The sequence below is a fragment of the Gracilinanus agilis genome, chromosome 1, assembly GCF_016433145.1.
Source record: "Gracilinanus agilis isolate LMUSP501 chromosome 1, AgileGrace, whole genome shotgun sequence".
Classification (NCBI taxonomy): Eukaryota; Metazoa; Chordata; class Mammalia; order Didelphimorphia; family Didelphidae; genus Gracilinanus; species Gracilinanus agilis.
This window is the reverse complement of record NC_058130.1, coordinates 705,799,213-705,821,297: the sequence shown is the minus strand read 5'-3', so window position 1 is coordinate 705,821,297 and position 22,085 is coordinate 705,799,213. Positions and strand designations below refer to the sequence as shown.

The following is a 22,085-nucleotide window of genomic DNA, read 5'->3' as shown; positions in this document are numbered from 1 at the left end:
TAGGTGGTGCTAGTGCTAAATTAACTAAATTAAATGGTGTTAATGGTATAAGTGGTAATTTAACTGCTGTTAATAATAATTTATCTACTGTTGGTAGTAATTTAACCAGTGTTTGTGATAATTTGACTAAGATTGATAATAATTTACTTGGTATTGATAATAATTTAATTAGTGTTGTAAATGATTGTGAGAAAAAGGAAAATTGACATGTAAAGAGTGATATAAATTCTAGTGATTGTGGAATTTTGGAGAATAATGGAAATTGTGATAATTATGATTTGATTAAAGATAATTTGATTTTAAATAAGGACAATGATACCAGAATAGAGGTGAAAAGGACCAATGAGAGTATTAAAAGTACAAAATCCTGGGAATTCTGTAATTCAAGACAATATTAACTTGGATGGACAGGAAATAGCTGAGCTATGTTCTGATGTTACTGTTTTGGCCCCTGTGTTGGAAACTTTTCAACCTCCCAATAGCCCAGAACCTCATGTGTCTGTTACTATTGGAGACCGGATTTACGACCTTCTGGTTTATATAGAAGTGAGTAAATCAATCTTGCAAAGTTTTCCTGATAATTATAGAGCTGTTGGTACAATGGATGTTTTTGGTGGTATAGGCAAAATTCAGAAAGTAGCTAAATTATAACCAAAAATGATAACATTTGGACCCCACTCTGTGGAGCACACATTTCTCTGTGTGCTGGAATGGTCCAATGAATATTCTTGGCAGGGATTTTCTGTGTAAATTAAGGGCTACAATCCAATGTACGGAATCTGGTGATAATTTTTTACATCTCTCAGAGGAATCTTTGAAGGCCTTTCCATTGCTTTTCTTAGATTCCAACAGTACAGAGAATGACTTAGGTACTATCTATCCAATACCTGAGGATATACCTAATGAGTTGGGGTCAAGATCATCCACAGATGTAGGATTATTGAAATCAGCTACTCCAGTCAGGGTGAGGACAAAGGAAGGACCAGTTCCTTGTGTGCCTCGATATCCCTTGACTAAGGAAGCAATAGAAGGTATAAAACCCATCATCGAGTCCCTAATCCAACAAGGGATAATTATACCTTGCTTTTCTGAGTTCAATACACCAATTTTGCCAATAAAGAAGCCAAAATTTGATTAAAATGGCCAACTTGTTTACGTATTTATCCAAGATCTGAGAGCAGTAAATGATTATGTCATCAAGACAAATCCAGTTGTACCAAGTCCAGCTATTATAATTTCTTCCATTCCAAGTCAGTCTAGATATTTCACCAAGGTAGATTTATGCTCTGCATTTTTCTCAATATCAATTCATGAGGATTCTCAAAAGATCTTTGCTTTCACTTGAGAGAAAACCTATGGACTTGGACTCATTTGCCCCAAGGGTATACGGGGCAAGTCCTCTGAAATTCTAAATCAAGGGGGCAGCTGGATTGAGAACCAGACCTAGAGACGGGAGGTCCTAGGTTCAAATCTGGCCTCAGACACTGCCCAGCTGTGTGACCCTGGGCAAGTCACTTAACCCCCATTGCCTAGCCCTTACCACTCTTCTGCCTTGGAGCCAATACACAGTATTGACTCCAAGATGGAAGGTAAGGGTTTAAAAAAATTCTAAATCAAGATCTAAAAACAATCAAGTTTAAAGAGAGTAAATTGGTGCATTTTGTGGATGACATTCTTTTAGCATACCCAAATGTAAAGGTGTGTCTTAGAGACAGCAAGATTGTTTTGTAAGGGGTGAAGAAGGGTTTTATGGGCTCAATATATTAAAAGGTGGTGACCAGGGGAAAATTTCCCCAATTAAGGAATAATCTCAAGTCAAAACTGACTTTTATATTGATTTATTTACAATTAGGAAGTTTGAAGGTAGGGAAATTGAGAGAGAGAAACTCTGGCCTGGACCAGAGGCCCGGACCAGGTAAGGATTTAGAGGCCCAGCAGTTGGGCACAAAGGTTAATTAAACAAGGCTTCTAGCCACAAGGCCTTATAGGCCTCCCTGAGGGTAGAGTCTCTAGATAAACGCCAAGGGAAGAGGAGAGTCAGCCTAACTTACCCACGTGGAATAGTCTAGTTCACGAACCAGCAAAGCTCCCTCAGGTCCCCTTCACTGCGCCAGTTGCAGCCTCCCTCTTCCTCTTTGGAAGGGGCCACATATATGTCACTTCTAGTACCTTCCCTTAGCCTGCATGTCCAATTACAACAGATGCTTTCTCATAGAAAACGTAGGGGCAGTGCCTCAATTCTGATTGGTTACTCACGCTAGCACACGTGGGTTAGGATCTCCCAGAATTGGAAGGTGCTCTCACCTTTGTGTAGATTTAATTTAATTATCACAGTTTTGATTGAATTATACAAACGAGGGCATAAAATCTCCAAGGCAAAATTACAATGGGTTTTGCTTTGTGTGCAATATTTTGGATTTGTGTTGTCAGAGGGTTCCAGAAGTATCACTCAATAGAGAATAGCTGATATCCAAAAACTAAGTGTACCTAAAACCAAAAAACAACTTAGAGCTATTCTTGGAATTATTGGTTTCTATTGACAGTGGATTCCTGGATACAGTGAGATCACTAAATGTTTGACAGATCTGACCAGATATACAAAACCAGAATCTCTGAAACTAAAGCCTGAACATCGTATACCCTTAAATAAACTTAAAGAAGCCATTTTATCTGCACCTACATTATTAATCCCAGACAATGAGAAACCTTTTCAGTGGTTTATCAATGAGACTAAAGGTATAGCTTCTGGTGTACTTACACAGAATCTAGGACAAAGCTATTGTCCAATTGGATACTATAGTTGTCAGCTAAATCCAATAGTGGCAGGTACAGTACCCTGTCTAAGGGGAGTAGCAGCAGCAGCTGCGTTAGTCCAGAAGTTAGTCCTTTAATGGTCTATTGTTCACATCAAATAGAAGCACTAATGAGAAAATTTCATACTCAAGCTTATTCAGACCAACGAATTTGTGAGTATGAAACTATTCTCTTAGGTAGTGAGAACATCCAGTTGAAGAGATGTAGTGTATTAAATCCAGGTACTCTTCTTCTTGATTTGCCAAAGAACGGTGAACCATTGCATGAATGTGTTGAGGTAGTAGATCTTGTGGATATGACTAGGATGGATTTAAAAGACACTCCAACCAAAAATCCAGACTTGGTATTATTCACAGATGGATCATCAAATTTGTGTAATGGAATCAAATGTACTGGAGCTGCAGTTGTCACAGAATTTGAGACACTGTGGTATGGTTCATTACCTAGTAATCTTAGTGCACAGGGTGCAGAATTAGTGGCATTAAAGCAAGCCTGTCTTTTTTTTTTTTATTTTTAACCCTTGTACTTTGGTGTATTGTCTCATAGGTGGAAGAGTGGTAAGGGTGGGCAATGGGGGTCAAGTGACTTGCCCAGGGTCACACAGCTGGGAAGTGGCTGAGGCTGGGTTTGAACCTAGGACCTCCTGTCTCTAGGCCTGACTCTCACTCCACTGAGCTACCCAGCTGCCCCCAACAAGCCTGTCTTCTAACTTAAGTGTTCAAATACTTACATGGACTCTCCATATGCGTTCTCTGTCTGCCATGCAACAGGAAAGATCTGGAAACAATGAGGTTTTATTACTGCATCGGGAAAACCAATATGGCATGCAGGAATAATAACTGAGTTATTAGAAGCAATCCAAAAGTCTAAACAGCTGGCAATAATCCATTGCAGGAGTCATACTTGTAGTATAGATTCAGTCTCTAAAGGTAATCACAGAACTGATATCACTGCAAAGTATGCTGCCCAGAAAGTTCCAATTTATGTAATGAATTTAACATCTATTGATTCTGATGATCTAGAAAAAGCATATGTAGACTCAGATATCCAGAAATGGAAGGATAAATTTGGAGCTGTAAGAGGGGAAACTAGATATTTAAGGTATGGTTGTCAGAAATCAGATTAACTTGATTTCAAATAAAAAAATAGACCCAAGTCAGGATGACCTTTTATGGAAGTTTATTTACAATTAGGAAGGTTGAAGGTAGGGAAATTGAGAGAGAGAATCTCTGGCCCAGACGAGAGGTCCAGACCAGATAAGAATTTAGAGACCCCAGCAAAGGAGCACAGAGGTTAATTAAACAAGGCTTCTAGCCACAAGGCCTTTTTCAATTAGAGAGGCAAGAGAGGCCTCCTTGAGGCTAGAGCCTCCAGAAATGCCAAAGAGAAAGGAAGTCAGCCTAACTTACCCATGTGACAATTCAGAGGGAAGCCATCTGAGGTCTTACCAGAGATCCTTCAACACCAAGTTCAAAGCACCAACTGCTCCACAGGAAGTTACCATCATATTTGAAAGATAGCATCTTTCGTTACTTCCTGCATCCACCTTCAATTTCAAGTGGACAAATGGCAGCCTCAATGCTGTTTTGGACTGCCCAAAGGGCAGTCCCTTGTTCTTGATTTGTTGCTTATTGTCACGTGTGAATAACTAATCTTCCCCTCCCCACTTAAATCTAAGTTGGGTGACATTATTTCTGATGGCTAGAGTCTAAGGATGAATGAGGATGAGCTAATTCCATCTACACAGAGCTAGGAAAGAACATGGGATATGGATTACTGATACAAGAAGATCATTGTTACCAAAAGACTTGTATACCTATTTGTGTCAAGCTATCCACACAAAAGGTCATTTTGGTACACAAGCTGTTGTAGATTACATCAAAAGACAATGGGTTGCAGCCAGGAATAAGTACTGTTGCAAATAAGATTTGTAATAGTTGTTCAGTCTGCCAAAAGTTTAGTCAAAGTGCATTCAGAAAGAAAGGTTTGGGTGGTAGACCTTTAGCATATTGTCCATTCAAGAGTTTATAGATTGATTACATCAGCATGCCTAAAGCTGGAAGATACAAGTTTTGTCTTGTGATTGCTGATAGACTCAGTGATTCCCAAAGTGGGTGCTACCGCCCCCTGGTGGGTGCTGCAGTGATTCAGGGGGGTGGTGATGGCCACAGGTGCATTTATCTTTCCTATTAATTGCTATAAAAATAAAAAAAAATAATTTCCAGGGGGCTAAGTAATATTTTTTCTGGAAAGGAGGTGGTAGGCCAAAAAAGTTTGGGAACCACTGGACTAATGTTATTTTTAAAAATGATGAAGGCTGATATTATGAGGGAAATTAATATTTTAATTAAAGCCATGTTGATAGAATAAATCGCCCACACACCTGGCTAAGATCTATTCAAAATGCCCGCCAGTCCATCCCTCCTATTCCCTTTGGATGCTTCCTATCAAAATGCCCACTCAGGTAGCCATCAGGAAGTTCAAAGCACCTTCCCAATATTTAAAGACGTCCTTTACCTTGAAGAAGTCATCCAAAACAGGAAACCCTTTGGACCACGGGAAATGTAGTTCCAAGGTCTACCACATGTCCACAGGAAGTTTGTCAAACACTACATATCTTGAGGCTCAATACTTCCAAATAGAACCCCAGTAATTTTAAATAACACACTAAGTGGCTTGAAGCTTTTCCATCAAATACCAACACAGCAAGCTTTGTGGTGAAAGTGTTGCTCAAGGAAATTATGCCTAGGTTCAGTGTATCATTAACCATAGACTCAGATAAGGGATTTCGTTTTACTCAGGATATCCTTAGAAGAGTCTATGAGAATCTAAGGATAACACCTAAATATCATGTTCCTTATCATCCACAAAGTTCGGGTCAGGTGGAGCATATGAATAGGGAACTCAAGACTATGGTAGGGAAACTCTGTGCTGAACTCATCTCAAATGGTCAAATATTCTTCCCATAGCTTTGTTTTACCTTCATACAAGACCAGGAGCAGATCTACATATATCATCGTATGAAATGCTCTTTGGACATGCTCCACTACAAGCAAAGACTTGTAAGGCTGCTTATGCATCATTCTTAGGAGGTGATTGCCAAATTGCTTCATATATAAGTGCTGTACAGCAGAGGCTAAGAGAATTACAGGATATGGGAGTATTAATTCAATCAGATCCATTAGATTATTCTCTTCATAATTTTCAACCAGGTGATATGGTCTATGTGAAAAATTCTGCCAAAACATTGGCAACAGAACAAAGTTGGGTAGGTCCTTATACAATTGTATTAGTTTCACCATCTTCACTAAAGATATTAAGTAGAGATTTGTGGTATCATTGTTCTCATATTAAATTAGCACATGGTATAAATGATGAAAATATAGAAATTGTTAATAATGAAGAAGATGAAGAAGAAATTGTGTAAACTTGAGATCTTCAGTAAATTTGAGTCTGCAGTCAGAAAGTTCGGTAAGGAGAGGACCATTCCAGCGGAAGAGGACGTTCAGATGGAAGAGAACATGGTTGAAGAGGATTCAGGATTCAGGATCAATGGACATTGTATTAAGACTGTTGAACTTATAAATGGAACTGATTAAAACTTTGTTTAAAGGAATTCCCAAAGAGGATTAATCATGGAATTAATGGACTAAGGCAGTGGTTCCCAAACTTTTTTGGCTACCACCCCCTTTCCAGAAAAAATATTATTTAGCACCCACTGGAAATTATGAAACTATTTATTGAACTCAGGATAGAATGTAATACAAAAAAAAGTGTGGCCGTAACCACCCCCCTGGATTGCTGCAGCACCCACCAGGGGGTGATAGCACCCACTTTGGGAATCACTGGACTAAGGTATAAAAGGTTTGAATAATGTAAATAGTGTCCCTACATATTCATATACATCCATCATTGCACATAAAGCTATCAAGAACTTTGATGGAAAAAAGAAGAAGAGGAGAAAATGGAGAGAAGAGAAGATTTCCTTGCAGAACAGAACAACATAAGAAGAAAGGAGATCTGAAGTTTGGTAGGTATCATACATCCAACAATAACATGTTGCAACACAACATAGTAAAGTAGCAACATATCAAAACAGATGCATAAAAACACAAACATGTTAGGATTCATTGTATATCTTATGGAATAAAGCAATGTATAAATACTAACAAAATTAGAATTAGCTATAGGATAAGTACTAACAAAGGATAGTTACTAACAAAATTAGCTAGTTATTTAGATTTAGCTAGACTAATATACTAATACTATAGGGATAGTTTAGAATAGTTTAGTGTAATAGGGAGTAGTATTAGATTAGATTAGAGGATGATAATATAAGGTACTAATGTACATTACAGTGCAAATACAACAAACATTACAAAATTTCATTACATGAACATATAACATACTACAGATCACATATCACAAAATAATGTAAATAGATATGTAAATAAGTGGTGTGTATACTGTAAATTGTATTATAGTGTGTTGAATATATGTAAAGGGTGTATATATGTATATTTGACAATATGTATATATTTTGTGTGCATGTGCATATATGTGTATGTCATGCATGTATATATTATGTGTATATTGCATGTATGTGTCATGTGTATGTGTTTATATCGTTATAGTTATAGTGGTTCTGGGGACTGATTTAATTGGGAGTGTTGAGTCCTAATGGGACATCCAGATGTGGTAGTGAACCCCAAACATCAAACCCCAATGCAGCTGATATTAAAGGAGAAAGGAAAGAATCTGCTTATCCCAATCCCCAGATGGATAACAGTATCCCAGGGCTAACAGCCAGAGTTAAGAATCAGCTGATAGAGAAATTCAGCTAACTCTGCCCAACTAAAGCCCTGAAAATTTGATAATGACTTTGTTCTGACTGTGGATATGATCTCAGAAAGTGAAAGGAATATAAAATAAACCCTTAAGCTGACACAGGATTCAGTCAACTTAAACCTCACTAGATCTTTGAGGACTCTCAGGCAAGTTGTATTCTTAAAGATTATTTAATAAAAGGGGGTGGTACCAAAAGGTTTCACACAGGGGCATGACAAAAGTGAGAATGGAGTCAAAATCAAGCAGTACAGCTGATGGAAAGTGAAGAGATGTCTGGGATTCTGAGTCTGCTATAAAAAGAAGCTCTGGGCAGAGATTTTTGTTCTGCAGTCCCTTACTTCAAACAGAGGGGCAGAAGCAACTAAGGGGTCTGAGAAGATGTTGAGCACCAAAACTGAAGCAATCTCTATTATGATGGGTGAGAAGTTTTTCTGGGTTGAGTTTATCCTGAGTGGAGCATGATGAAAATTACGAAAGACCAGCTCTCGTTGGGCCAGTCTCTTGGCAGTGGAATATGTACCTGTACAATATGTACATGTGAAGTAAAGTGTTTATGTGTTGGAGATATGACCTACCATGTTCTGTATTGTTATATACTCACCACTTCCTTTAAAATTCTGTCAGTCACACATGGACACATGCATTCTACTGTATGGATACATTGAGTTTATGACTTGATTGTTGCATGAATATGTTAACCCTGTATATTCAAACATAGTCTTCCACAGTTGATCATGATATTGTTATACTTCTGTGGTGATGCTGTCCAAGTCACATAGATGTTGTTCACAGTTCAGTTCTTTTGTGTAGTCCTTCTGCATTGTCCTTTGTGATGTCCTTGTGATGTCCAGTTGTCTCTTCTAACCTTCATCTGTGCTGCTTTCCCTGTCTTGACTGTTGTCTAGCTTGACTGTAGAGCTTGTCCCCTTCTTTTCTTCTAGAACTGTTGTGTGATTGTGTTGCATTGTGTTAAAATATTTTTGTATTGCCACAAAAAATTTTTTGGAGAAGTTATTATAAATGCTGTTGTAGTCTACTGTTTCACTTGCTGCCTTTAATCTTTACTCATCAATATCACTACTTTGCTCTAATGCACTTTGATCTTTTGACTGCTGCTGTTCTATGGCTGGATCTGTTTACTGAGGCAATTCTTTGGATGACAATGTGTGTGAAATGGAACCACGGATCTCTGCTTTTGACTTTGACTGCTGTAGGAGTTACCAAAATGATTTAATAGGGTCCATGCTGCTTAGGTTCCATGATTGATTTCCTGGTAAAATTTCTGACATACACTGTGTCTCCTGGTTTATAACTGTGCAAGCTAAAATCAAGTGGCACTCTTTGCTGGATCAAGGCTAATCTGTGTAACCCATCTAGCCTTTGTTTTAAAAGCTTGATGTATCCATAGAGTTTACATTCCACTCCCAGATGTGATAAATAGTCTGTCTCTTGAGGTGCCATGCCATGCCAAGGTAGTTAACCATATAGTAACTCAAAAGGTGATAAATGAGTGATACTATTTGGTTGGATCCTGATATGAAATAAAGCCATTGGTAAATCATCTGGCCATTTTAAGTGTGTTTTGGGACAGTTTTCCAATCAGAGTTTTGAGATGTTTATTCACTCTCTCTACATGGCCTGATGATTGGGGCCAATATATTAAACACAGATGTCTTTTTATTCCTAAAACCTAATAAATGCTATTTAAAATGCCATGAGCATAGTGACTTCCCAAATATGATGAAATAATAGCAGGGATGGAGAACCTTGGTATAATTTCTCTTAGTAGGATCTTGACTATGAAAGCTGCATTATTGCATCTAGCTGGGAACACTTCTGGCCATTTGGTTAATCTATCTACATTCACTAATGCATATCTGTACCCTTGGCATTTGGGCATGGTGATATAATCAATTTGCAAGCATTTAAAGGGAGTGTATGCTAGTCGTTTTCCTTCCAGGCTTCTGATTTTGGTAATGCCTTGATTGAATTGCATGCAACTTTTTCAACTCTGACAAACTCTTATTGCTGTTGTACTTATTCCTTTTATAATCCAGTGTTTTTTTTCACAGAGTCCACTAGGGAAAAAGTACCACAATGCCTCTTTTCATGTAAAGCATTGCATAAGTGTGGAACAATGATTTAGGCAAAAATGGTTTGCCACAAGCTGATATCCACAGTCCATTCACTAGATTTTCTCCAAGATGTTCTTTCCAATACTTCACTTCCTGTGGAGAATATGCATTTTGTAATTCAGTTTCATCCACTAAGGATAAGTTCAATATTGAAAGTGGTCCAAATATAGCTCTGAATTTTGCAGTGATGTCAGCTCTGTGGTTGCCTAGCTGCACTGTTCCTACTAATCTTTGATGAGCTTTGCAATGGATTACAGACACTTTTGCTGGTAGTTGAATTGCTTGCAAGAGATCACTTATTAACTATTCAGAGGCAATTGCCTTCCCGTTATAAAACCACTTTTCCTCCAGATTTCTCCTGATGCATGAACTACTCCAAATGCATATTTCAAGTCTATAAAGATGTTAAAACATCTATCTTTTGAAATTTGAAGAGCTTTTGTTAATCCTAGGAGTTCTGCGCCTTGTGCACTAATCTTTGGTGGTAAGGCTGTAAACCATAAGGTTTCATCTTGTGTTACCACTGCAACCCAGTGTATATTCTTCCATTTTCCATGTAGGATGAACCATCAGTGTAAAGATTCATGTCTGCATCAACTAGGAGAACATTGGACAAATCTTTCCTAGTCTTCTCCACAACTTGCAAGGTCTCATTGCAATTATGAACACTCTCACTCTCTAATGGTAAATCTGGTAATAAAGTTGCTGGATTGATGTTTTTGCACCAATGGAAAGATAAGTTCTCATTAGTTAGTAAAACTGCTTGATACTGAGAAAGCCCTTGTGATGTGAAAGCTTGCAGATTAGTATTCCTCAATGTTGTTTGTATTTGGTGTGGGGAATATAATCTGAGCTCTCCTCCCAATATCAAGGTAGAGGACTTTCTAACCATTATAGCTGCTGTAGTAATAATCTTCAAAAAGCTAGGCATTCCTCTGAGTACTGGGTACAAGTTGGAACTGTAGAAAGCAATTGGTCTTAAGTTATCCCCTAGAGTTTGCATTAATACTCCACAAGCTATCCCTTTGTCTTCATGTATGACTAGGTGGAAAGGCTTTTCATGGTTAGGGATGCCTAAGGCTGGTGATGACTAGATTGCAGCCTTGAGTTTCTCTATGGCAAACTTGTGTTCTCTGTTGAGTTTCAATGGTTCTGTGACATTATTCCTGATTAGCTCTGTTAGTGGTTTGGCATTTAGAGCATAGCAAGGTATCCACTGCCTACAGAAACTCATCATGCCTCTGATTGCTCTAAGTTCTTTCTTTGTCTTAGGCAAGCTCAACTTTTGGATGTCAGCAATTCTCTTTTTGGGATATTTTCCTGGTGCCATCTTCAAGGATGAATCCTAAATATTCCACCTTTTGCTTTACCCATTGCAGTTTACTTTTGGATACCTTATGACCTCTTTTACACAGTTCTTTTAGCAAGTACACACTGCTTCAACTACATAATGCACCATCTTGCTCTCAGTAAAAGTAATTCATTCCAGATCTTTTTGCAATATTTGGCAAAAAAGTGTGATGCTATTCGTGAACCCTTGTGGAATTTGTATCCATAAAATAGATTTTCCCTCCCAAGTGAAGGCGAACAGCTTCTGGCTATCTCTGGGCACAGGGATGGAAAAGTATGCAGAGCTGAGATTGACCACAGTGAACCATTTTGCTGTATTTTGTTATAATTATTGAGAAGTCTCTTGATCTATTTGAGATGGTAAATTGATGTACAGAGAGAAATAAGATGACCCTTCTCCCTTATAACAGTTGCCCAGGCAGGATCCTTCAGGTCAAGAGGTACATCCCTTCAGGACCCACCTGGGGTTAATTGATATGTTGATTTGGGCTCTAGCTAGGATAATGACTTGTATTCTGACCGCGTTTTCTCCCTTCCCAAACAAGCTTTGAAACTGATTTAGGAAGGTACTTTAAACTTTATATATTAAACAAGAAGGATATGGGTAAAGGACTGTGGTATAGGAGACCCTATTCTAATGGTTACTAATGAAATCTCAACTGCTGGCAGATGAAGAATCAATGTAGATTCCCTCTGGTTCAGCCTGGCCAGGACTAAACCAGAGTAGGTAAACTGCTGGGATATCTTTAGCTTCTTCTTCAATAGATCTTCAGCCTTAATAGTTGAGTTATGTCCACCCTTTCCACCCTCTTCTTCGTCTCCTGCCCACTTCCCGGATCCCTTCCGGGCCCTGGGAAACCTAGATATCTAGATGATGAAACTCCTAATATCTAGGGGCAGTAGACACCAAGGTGGTGGTCAGGTACAGGTTGAAATGGTATCTCAAGTACAGGAAGAGTTTGCAGAGAGATGTTTGCATCCTCTCACTCCAAGACCAGGATCCACTGATCTCCAGCCTCAGCACAGGTCAAAGACCCAGAATCTCTCCTCAGGATTCTCAACTCCCCCTCCTGCCTTTCGCATGACTTCCCTGGGAACATTCCATCCAACTGACTTATTTGTCAATCAAAGGTGAACTTCAAGCTCCCAGAGAGATTCAATATAACAATTTGGTATCTCTGCAACAATCTGTGATGGACTTGTGTAGAAAAATAGATAAATAATGGTAATGGAGACTCCAGGGATGTTATAGTAAGTCCAAATGATTATGGGTACACACACACACTGGGTTGTTGGAGAGACTAGACCAGGTTGGGAGACCAGAGCAGCTAAGCTGCTCCTAACTGACAAAGGGACTGTTGACCAACTGCCACCCCTGGGCCAGAGGCTTTGAATCCAACAGACAAGGTAAAGGTTACAACAAGTTTAATTATGTTAACTAAAAGGTGGGATAGGGATGTCTACTCTAAAACCTTAAAACCTAATGACAAAACCCACAGGGAAAGGGGAGGATTTCCCTACACTAACTTAGTGACCTAAACAGACAGGGCCCAAGGAGCTGTAATGGAGTCTCTGGGTGACTGCCTCAGACCTGGACCTGCCAGGCTCGAGCAGCATAGCTAAGGGCTGATGTGGCTTTGGGGTTCTCACTGTAATCCACCGATGATCTCTGGATGCCAAGAGCCAAGGTGGTCTCAGGTACCAGGTTGAGAGGGTGTGCTTGAGACACTGTCCACCAGATCCCAAACTTCTCCTCTTCCCTTGGAACTGCACTGTAGATCTTGTCCTCTTTGCTAGATGCCACCACCACACAGGATCCCAGGGAAAATCGGGATGCAGGGTATCCTTTACTCTGAGATCTCCCAGAGATAACCACAATTTGTGCTAACCCCTAATGGAGTCCCTCTCAGAGTACAAGTCCCTTCTTCCTGCTCCTTCATTCCATCTTGGAATTCCCAGCTCCTGCTCCTTCCTGCTAGATACACCTTAATTCTTTTTTTTTATTTTTATTTTTATTTTTTTTTAATTTTTTAAACCCTTAACTTCTGTGTATTGACTTATAGGTGGAAGATTGGTAAGGGTGGGCAATGGGGGTCAAGTGACTTGCCCAGGGTCACACAGCTGGGAAGTGGCTGAGGCCGGGTTTGAACCTAGGACCTTCTGTCTCTAGGCCTGGCTCTCAATCCACTGAGCTACCCAGCTGCCCTACACCTTAATTCTTAATTAATAACTGCCTAATCTTCCTCACAACACTTGGTACTACTGCATGTGCCTTCTTTACATAGTTGTTGACAGCCCTAAGATCTTGAATCATTCTCCACTAAGTTCTCCCTTCAGAGTCCAGTTTGGATTTTTTGATTGGCATAATGGAATTGTTGAACTCTGAGAAGCCATAGACAAGTATGCCTTGATCCAGGAGACTTTGGATGATCAGGTTTACACCTTCCACTACTTCTTTGCTTAGTTTGTACTGAGGAATCCTAGGTGTTATGCCCCCTTTTATCTCTATCTGTACAGGATCTGCAGACAGGATCCTTCCAACCTCTGTAGAATTCTTTGCCCAGATTTCATTTGGGATTGTGTCAGGAATCTCATAAGCATTGTTCTCTTGTTGGTATTTAGATTCCCCTTCCAGTTGGTCTAAAGTCAATATTGGGTGATGTTTTAGAGATCTTTTTGGAAAATTCAGATAGATCTTCCCACTAGGATCATATTGAATAGCTGCTAATTTGCATAAAAGATCCCTCCCAATTAGGTTGGATGAACACAATGGCATTAATAAGAAGGAACGATTGAGGGAAAGTGGGCCCAACTTTATCACTTTTGCTTTAAATTTTGGTATGGATTGTGATAAACCTGAAGCACCACGGACCCTCAAACTGCCTTCATATTTGCACCCTTCTGGCATTTGTTGCAAAACAGAACATGCTGCCCCTGTATCTAACATCGCGTCATAACAGTTTTCTCTGATCTTTATCGATATCAGCAGTTCGTTCTGTTTATTTGCCTTTACAGGTACAAGAGGCATCTGTGATTCTTCCAAAGATAGCATGTCTGTAGGTGTAAACCTGTCCTGCATATGGCTTTCTTCCCATAGCAGTCTATCATCCTTGATGTCATTGTTCAGTGCTAGTGCAGAAATGTCATTATGATTTTTAGAAATCATGTCTGTGGTATCACTCTGCTGGAATGTGTCACAGGAGTACTGACAGCCTGCTCCAGCCCCTCCCTCAGGATTCTGAATTGCCATGGTGACTGCCTAAGCTCATGGAATCTTGAGACTCTGGCAGGCTTCCTCTTGAAGGTAGAATGAAATTTTCAGTTGACTTATTAGCTGTTGTTTCTAAGTCTTGAGAAGTATATACTATCTCTTTGGAACTTCTATTTCTGATAGATGGATAGAGTTGTTTGTTTGTTTTTTAAACCCTTAACTTCTGTGTATTGGCTCATAGGTGGAAGAGTGGTAAGGGTGGTCAATGGGGGTCAAGTTGCCCAGGGTCACACAGCTGGGAAGTGTCTGGGGCCGAATTTGAACCTAGGACCTCCCATCTCTAGGCCTGGCTCTCAATCCACTGAACTACCCAATTGCTCTATGGATAGAGTTTTCACCATTCACTGCCTCAGATTCAAGTTTTCCTATCTCTAAGACTTGCTGACAGTCATTTCCTCATTCACATTTCTGTAAAGTTTCAGGCAATTCACTGGAACTCTGAGTGAATTAATCTTGTTGACTCTGTTCATTAACTCACTAGGCGCTAATTTGATCACATGAATGTCCTTCACACAAGCTTGTGGTTTATATTCCTCTGCTTGTGGATTTAAACTTGAAACTAGTAACCTTCATTTGTATATTTGTTCTCATATAACTCTGTTTCAAGTTGAAGGAATACAGAAGTTCCCTTAAAATCCTGGAGACATTTCTCCTCTGCACTTTGGATACTGTGTTCCTTTATGGCATTCACATGGGGTGTTGTTTCTTCTATGGGACACAGCTTTATGGTGCAAGTGTGTAAACACAATGCAAATCCCTTTCTCTTTCTTTATCCAAGGCTTCTTTTTGATCACTGCTTTTGAAGCTGCTGTTCCTCAACCATTAAGTTAGATAGTAATGCTTCATCCTTTTGCAAGCAATTACTAATCCTTCCTATAAAGTCCTTTTGTTGCATATCCAAACTATCCAGTGAGGAATAAATATACTGACTTTCTTCAAGTTCATTGCTTTGATGTCCCATAGACATCTTTTCTCATTTGTAAGATGTCCTGCAGCTCTTCTTTTTCTGCAGCAGTCTTTTCTCTTCCCCTAGTATCCAATACAGTAAATTCAGTCTTATTATGAAAGCCCAGTCTAAGCAATGTACATTCTATATCCTTTGCCTTTTTGCAGTCACCACCCCTATTATATTTTGTTGTTCTCAGGCCTTTGGTTCATATATTTTTGGACTTCTCTCCTAGTCTTAGGTAACTTTCCATGTCATCTAGACAAGGCGTTTGGCTATATTTTTTACATTTGTGCTCACAGCATTTATCATGGGATTTGTTTTCTTCATGTTGGATTGTTTTGTTAGACCACTTGGAATTATAATAGGTCTTTCTAGTGCTGTCATGATTATCATTATTGTAGGATTTGTTGAAGTTTATTTGCCTCTTGAACCTACAAAATTTTCTGATATGGCCCTGGCGCCTACAAAGGTAGCAAGTACACACTGCATTGTTATTTCTCTTGCTATTATAAACCACTGGACTGCCTCAATCAATTGACTCTGACCCCTACTTGCTTGCAGTGCTAAGTTTTTTAACTTCTTCTCGTTCTTTCGCCTTCCTACCTTCCTTGAGTTACCTTTTTAAATCCACTATCACTATGTCCTTTTCTGAATCAGATTCCCTGGCTGCTCTTTGCTCTTCTGCTCAGGAATTGTGGATATAACTGGCGTGTTGTCTTATGTCTTCAATGGATAAGGTTTCCCATTGAGGGTAGTTTTGATGGAAATAGTTTTGGATTGGTATAGCAGCCCCTTTTATAAATTGCCTGTGGGTGTGTTGCAACACCTCTGGTGCCTGGTTATCCTGGAATCCAAGTAAATTTTCGGCTCACTCTACAAGTCTTATCAAGGTAAAAACTTGGGTGTTTGCCCTCAGACTGCCTCAGCTTTTCAAATTTATTCCAAGAATTGGGCCTCTTTGCATGCAAACGCATTGCCTCTAAAATATCAGCCTGACACTAAGTAGGGATCTCATATTTGCATGAGATGACACTTCCAGATCTTCACGAACTGTAGGCCAAGATGTTAAGTTCTCATTAGTCCTTGTCTCTTCTAGGAATTTTTGTTTTTTTCTGAGGGTGTGTAAAATTCCCCAAGAAGAAATTCCATGTCCTGGAACGAGGGATTAAAAAGCTCGAAAGCTCTTTTCATTTCTTTTATGGACTTGTGTGGAGATAGGTAATACTTGGGAAATCTATGTCTTGACACCTGAAGGTCCTGTGCAGTAAAAGCTTTGAAGGATTTTAAATGTACAATCCCTCCCTCTGGCTATAAAATAGTTAGATCAACTATGGGATACAAGGACAGGGTGGTGGCTTTGTCATCTTTTGCCTCATTCTTGTTATCATTGGTAGAACCAGTAGCTATTGTAGTCTGTGCTTTCTCTATAACAATCAGCTGCATAATGGTATGGTTATCTAAGTTCTGACCCTCTCTGATCTTATTTATTTCAATTAATTGTTTAATTTGTTCCTTTAGTGCCTGGACCAAGTTTAGTTTAGTTTAGTTTGTTTAGTATTATCCCATAGATGTTCCATTACTTTCTTTAATGCCCACAAGCCTTGACAAATTAAAACCACTATTATACCCATTGTTGGAATAAATGAAATGAATTCTGCTAGGCTGACTACAAACCATTTATAGGAGTGATATATTAGCAACACCTTTAGAAAGTATCCTGGCAACCTTTGAAACCAAAGCTGATAAGCTCCTTGCCAGACCATATAAATCATTAAACAAAAACTTGTGGTGATGAAGGTCACTCTGGCAAGTGCCATCTTTTTTTTTTTTCCTAGTAAGGTCCAGTTCCCTTTGGACTCACCAAAAACTTATAATAATCCTGATGTGATGAGGGTCTGAAGCTGAGTAAAGTGGGTGAACCCCAAGTGAAACACTTAAGTTGTAGTAGTGAAACACAAAGGACCCCCCACAGCAATAATTGTTAAGATATGGTGAATCTGCTGAACCCAACTTCAGATATAACAATGTCCCAGAATAGTCAGCCAGACAAAGAATCTGTTGTTAGAATTATACAGCTACTTCTCTAACTGACTTTCTGGCCTAAATTGGTTAACTCCAGATTGACTGCAAATTATAATTTGCTATAACTGGTACAATTCTCTTCTCTCAAATACCCAAGGATATAATCACTAGAGATGACACCAAATCTAAAGTAAATTTGAATATTTAATCCTAACAGGCTTAGGAGGGGAAGCAGGGTAATGACTGGGAAGGAGGGAAACAGGAAGTCCTTATGTAACTAAGGCTAAAGATGCTAATGATGGTATTTGGTTTGATGATGGTCAGGTTTGCCAGTTGCCAGTGTTATATTAAAACTCTGGGAGCTAAGAGTCCCGCCGTTGATTGACAGGTAAAGACCGCTGGACCTCAGAATGTTCCCAGAGGCCATGAGGACAGGGGGGAAAGCAGTTGGCCAGGGGGGTATAAATACCCTGGCAGCCCCTGACAGGGGTTCTTTTCCCTTTCCTTTGGACCTGGGATCTGTAGACCCTGGTCTATTGGGATCTGAGGCTTACTTGGCTCAACCTTGCAAGAACTCCTGTCTGAACCTCACTGACATTTGCCAACCTGTATCCAGACCGTGAATCCTCCTATTCTTCTGTCCCCTAGATATTTAGGTATTCAAATCATCTTTAGGTATCTAGGTATCCCGGGCCTGGGAGGGATCCGGGAAGTGGAGAAGAAGAGGGTGGAAAGGGTGGTTCCTAAAGGCTGTGAAAGGCATAACATCTGACAAGAAGAAGCTGAGAGACATCATACAACAGCTTGCTTGCTCTGGTTTGGCTGTGGCCAGGCTGAGCCAGAGGAGCTAATAACAAGCCAGAATCACTCACCTGCCTACAGTCCTGAAGGATTAATATTATTAAAGATTAGTTTAGGGTTTCCTATTCCTCTTCCCATTTCCTAAACATTCCTTCCTTGCAAAATATATATAAACCTCTTCAAGTACCTTCCTGGAGTGGTTGTTTCATCACTTCTCTGGGAAGGGAGCAAACATAGTCAGATAAACGTGTCAAAGGCTAATAGAGCCCAATATCCACCATTAGTCAACCCCAGGTGTGTCCTGAAAGGGATACCCATCCACTGATCTAAAGGATCCTACCTGGGCACTGTTATAAAGGAGGGAGGTGTTACAACATCTAGCTAGGTGGCAAGACTCAGGTGATCTTGCACTAGCCACATATCTGAACTACCACTACTGTCACCCAATTAAGAGTGGTGTAGTATCCAGTTTCCCTCTCCTATATTTATAACACCAGTCTGATTGGGCCAGACTGGCCTCAACCAAAATCAAGTTATTCTGCTCTTAGATGTTGTTGTTTCTTCTTGGTGATTATTTAGGATTAGCTTAATTCAATATAAGGTTAACTCAGGATCCTGGATGGTGAAATTGATTGGTGCAGGTTGCAGGTAAATTAAGTTGACCTATGGCCTACCATTACCAAAACACCACCCACTCCAAACCCAATTTCCAAACTGAGATCTCTTCTCAGTTCAAATCCTTCCTTATATACCTGAGCTTCAACTGCCTTGGCACCTGCCACCTCCTACCAGCCTCGGTTCATTCTATATTCTAATCAGGTAACTGTCCATTATCTTGATTTCCATATTGTTGTGCAATTTGTCATTACACTAGCATTCCATCCCACATGCATACTGGTGGAAAGGGTAGGAGGAACAAGCCCCAAAGGGTTCATAATACTGTGCCTCCCGGAATGCCTAAACCTTTCACCTTAGGTACCTCCCTCAGCTGGTTGGCACCAAGAAGCAGTTCTACCAGGATCTGGCTATGAGAATAGATCTCTTCTGGAAAGGCCTGTAGTGAGCAGTGCCGCTTGTCCACTGACTCCACATGGCCATTACACCGACACAAGGGGATTCACTTCAGCATGGTGCTTCAGGAAGCTTCCGCTCCTCCAGGATGGAGAGAAGGGAAGAGAGCAGGAGGCTCCAGCAGGTAAGACAAGGTCAAAGAGGCTTAGGCTAAGGGGCCCCTAGATGAGGTTTACAGGATCCAAAGCCAAGCGGTTCTGGGCAGGAGGCATCAGGGGAGAGGAACAGAGCTGGAGAGGGGGCAGCAGGCAGGAGCCCCTGGCCTCTCTTAAAGGGGAGCAGGAAGGTGAGGCCAGGACAGGATCAGCAAGATCTGGTGATGGCACTTCCTTGGGCACAAGTGCCCTGGGCAGCCTCTGAGGAAGGACTGGGAGGCAGGGGGCTTTGAGGGAGTTTGGGGCTGTATGCTGGCCTGAGCCAGCTGGGAGCTGGACCCTCTTGAGTGAGTACTAGACCTAGAGGAAGGGCCTAGGGTAAAACAATCAACAACAACAAAAAAAACCCTAGTAGGAGTTTAAGAGTTCCCTTGAAAACACCTAATAAGTGGTGAGAAAGGAATGAATTGTGAAGGAATGAACTCTGAAGAGGATTCCCAAGAAAAGAAAGGGTTCTTGTGTCCCAAGAGGGTAGGCCTAAAAGTCTCTGGGAAGGGTTAGGCTCTAAAGGATATGAGATGAGAAGGGTCTCTATAAAAGATACAAATAGGGTCTCTTAGAAAGTTCCCAAACTAAAAAGGGGGTAAAAATGAGTAAAAACTCTAGGAGTGAGGGGTCCCTTTTAAAGCTGATTGAACAAGACATCTTAAGGATTCCTACTGAAGGAGACAGATGAGAAAGTTGTCTTTGTCAGAAAAGAGGAAATATTTCTAATTGAAGTGTTTTGGGGGGAAAATCTTCAAAAAAAGGCAGCATAGTAAGAAAGAACTCCTATGAGGAAAAGGGGTCTTTGAAGAGATTCCCTTGAGGGAAGGTGGGAGAGGGAAGGAAAGTCTGTGAAAACGGGCAGGTTTGTGAGATATAGGATGAGTCTCTGAGAATATCCTAGGGAAGGAGAGGTTAAGTCCTAGAGGAATGTTAAAAAGGATTTCCCAATTCTCTGGGGAAAGGTGGAAGTGGGGGTGGGGAGGTGGGGGGAAGTGACTCTGAGGAGCTTAGGGGTGGAGTGAGTGTTTAAAGGGAGTGAGACCTCAGTCTAGGACAAAAGGGCAGGTCTTTGATGAGACACCTCAGTCTATCCTTACTTCGCCCTCCCACAGTCTTCACCACCTGAACAGCAACCTGTCCCGCAACCACCTGCTCGCCCCGCCTCCTGTCAGGAAGGTCAATCCCTCCCCTTCCGCCCCAACCGGAAAACCCAGTGGAGGACTGCAGTTCCCAGATGACCTTGCGGCTGAGCTTACATTGGCTCCTCCAGGACCCATATCCCACCCCCTGCTCACTCTGTCGAGTCCCCCAAAACACTTCCCATCCCACATATTGCATGCAGGGAAATGTAGTCTGTGCTTTCCAGCCCACCCAAGTAGTGACTAGGACACCAAGCACTATGGGAGTTGTAGTTCCTGTCCGGCAAGGACCTGCTAAAGGAACTTGCTGTCCGGCTCTGTGCATTACTAGTACTTGTTTCAAAGTAGAGTGGGAGACAGACCAAGGACAACAACAAGGATTTTTAAAAAGCAGCTATATTGGGAAAAAGATAAAACTCAAATAAGGAAAGGGACAAAGATGATGGACATAGGAAGGCAGTACTTATTTTGCTTGTTTCACCTAAAAAAGTTATTGGGCTGAAAGACAAGTAATACTATGGGGAGTTTTGATGAAATCAGTTCTAGATCTCCATCCTAAGGTACTGGGAAATGGGGCAGCTGAGATCTTTTAAGATCATGGAGAACAGGTAGGATGTCAAAGTCTGCAGGTCAAATCTTGTCCTATTAAAAAAAAAAAAAGTCGTTTTCAACAATTCCCTGCAAAATTTCTTTCCGGGACAACTCATCAACATTCTCCCTTTTCTCTACCTGTCCTGTTTCTACCCTTAAAATGCTGCTCCCATGCCCCAGTAACCAAATCCACCTTGACTTCATGTGACCTGAATCTTCTTCTGTAGAACTTTCCTTTGAAATGTACTGACCAGAACAGCTGCCCACTTAAGATGTGTATGACTCTCATTTTTTTATTTAAACCACAGGCCTGATAGGGCTGGCCCAGCCACAAAGGGACTGTCCCTTACCTTTCTGCAGAAAACAGAGTAGAGACTACTTGCATCATTCTGTTTCATTGTGTGTGCATTTTTTACCCAGCCATGAGGTCCTTGAGGGGAAGACCATATCTTCTCCTGTTTTCCCCCAATACAGTCTAGCACAGAGCAAAGACTTGAACTGAAAACATTGACAAGAAGGGTGAGGCTAAATGGCCCCTCAAAGCACCACAAGGGCCAGAAAGCTCTTGCCAAAACCTAGGAGGCCACCCTGGAAGATCAAAGTCCAAGGAGAGTTGGGGAGGGCCAGCAAGCCCTCCCTTGATCTCACACACAGTGTGTACAGGGGGCCAGCAGCATCCGTACTTTTATCCAAACTACACAAAAAGGCCAGGCAGGAGCTGAATTCGGCCTCTCAGGGAGAGCGTCATATAACTTTCTACACAAACTGGAGGGGAGAGACAAGAAGAGGAAGATCAAGTCTATGAGAAGTTAGGGAGGAGAAGGGCTGAGGTCACGCAGACAAGTCGCTATTGTCAAAGCGCTCTTGGTCATAGACCTCAGCCACCACCTTTCTGCCAGCAAACCAACGCCCATTGAGAGCCTGGATAGCCTTGTGTGTCTCTGAGGCCAT

At 40.8% G+C, this 22,085-nt stretch overlaps 1 long non-coding RNA gene across 1 annotated transcript in view; it reads left to right on the top strand.

The window, feature by feature from the left end:
- The window catches only part of LOC123232022, a 56,117-nt gene extending 34,523 nt beyond the window's left edge, over positions 1-21,594 (top strand). The window contains exon 3 of the long non-coding RNA XR_006505134.1: positions 21,504-21,594. This is a non-coding gene — a long non-coding RNA (uncharacterized LOC123232022). The remainder of the gene's footprint in view (positions 1-21,503) is intronic.
- The last annotated feature ends 491 nt before the right edge of the window (positions 21,595-22,085 follow it).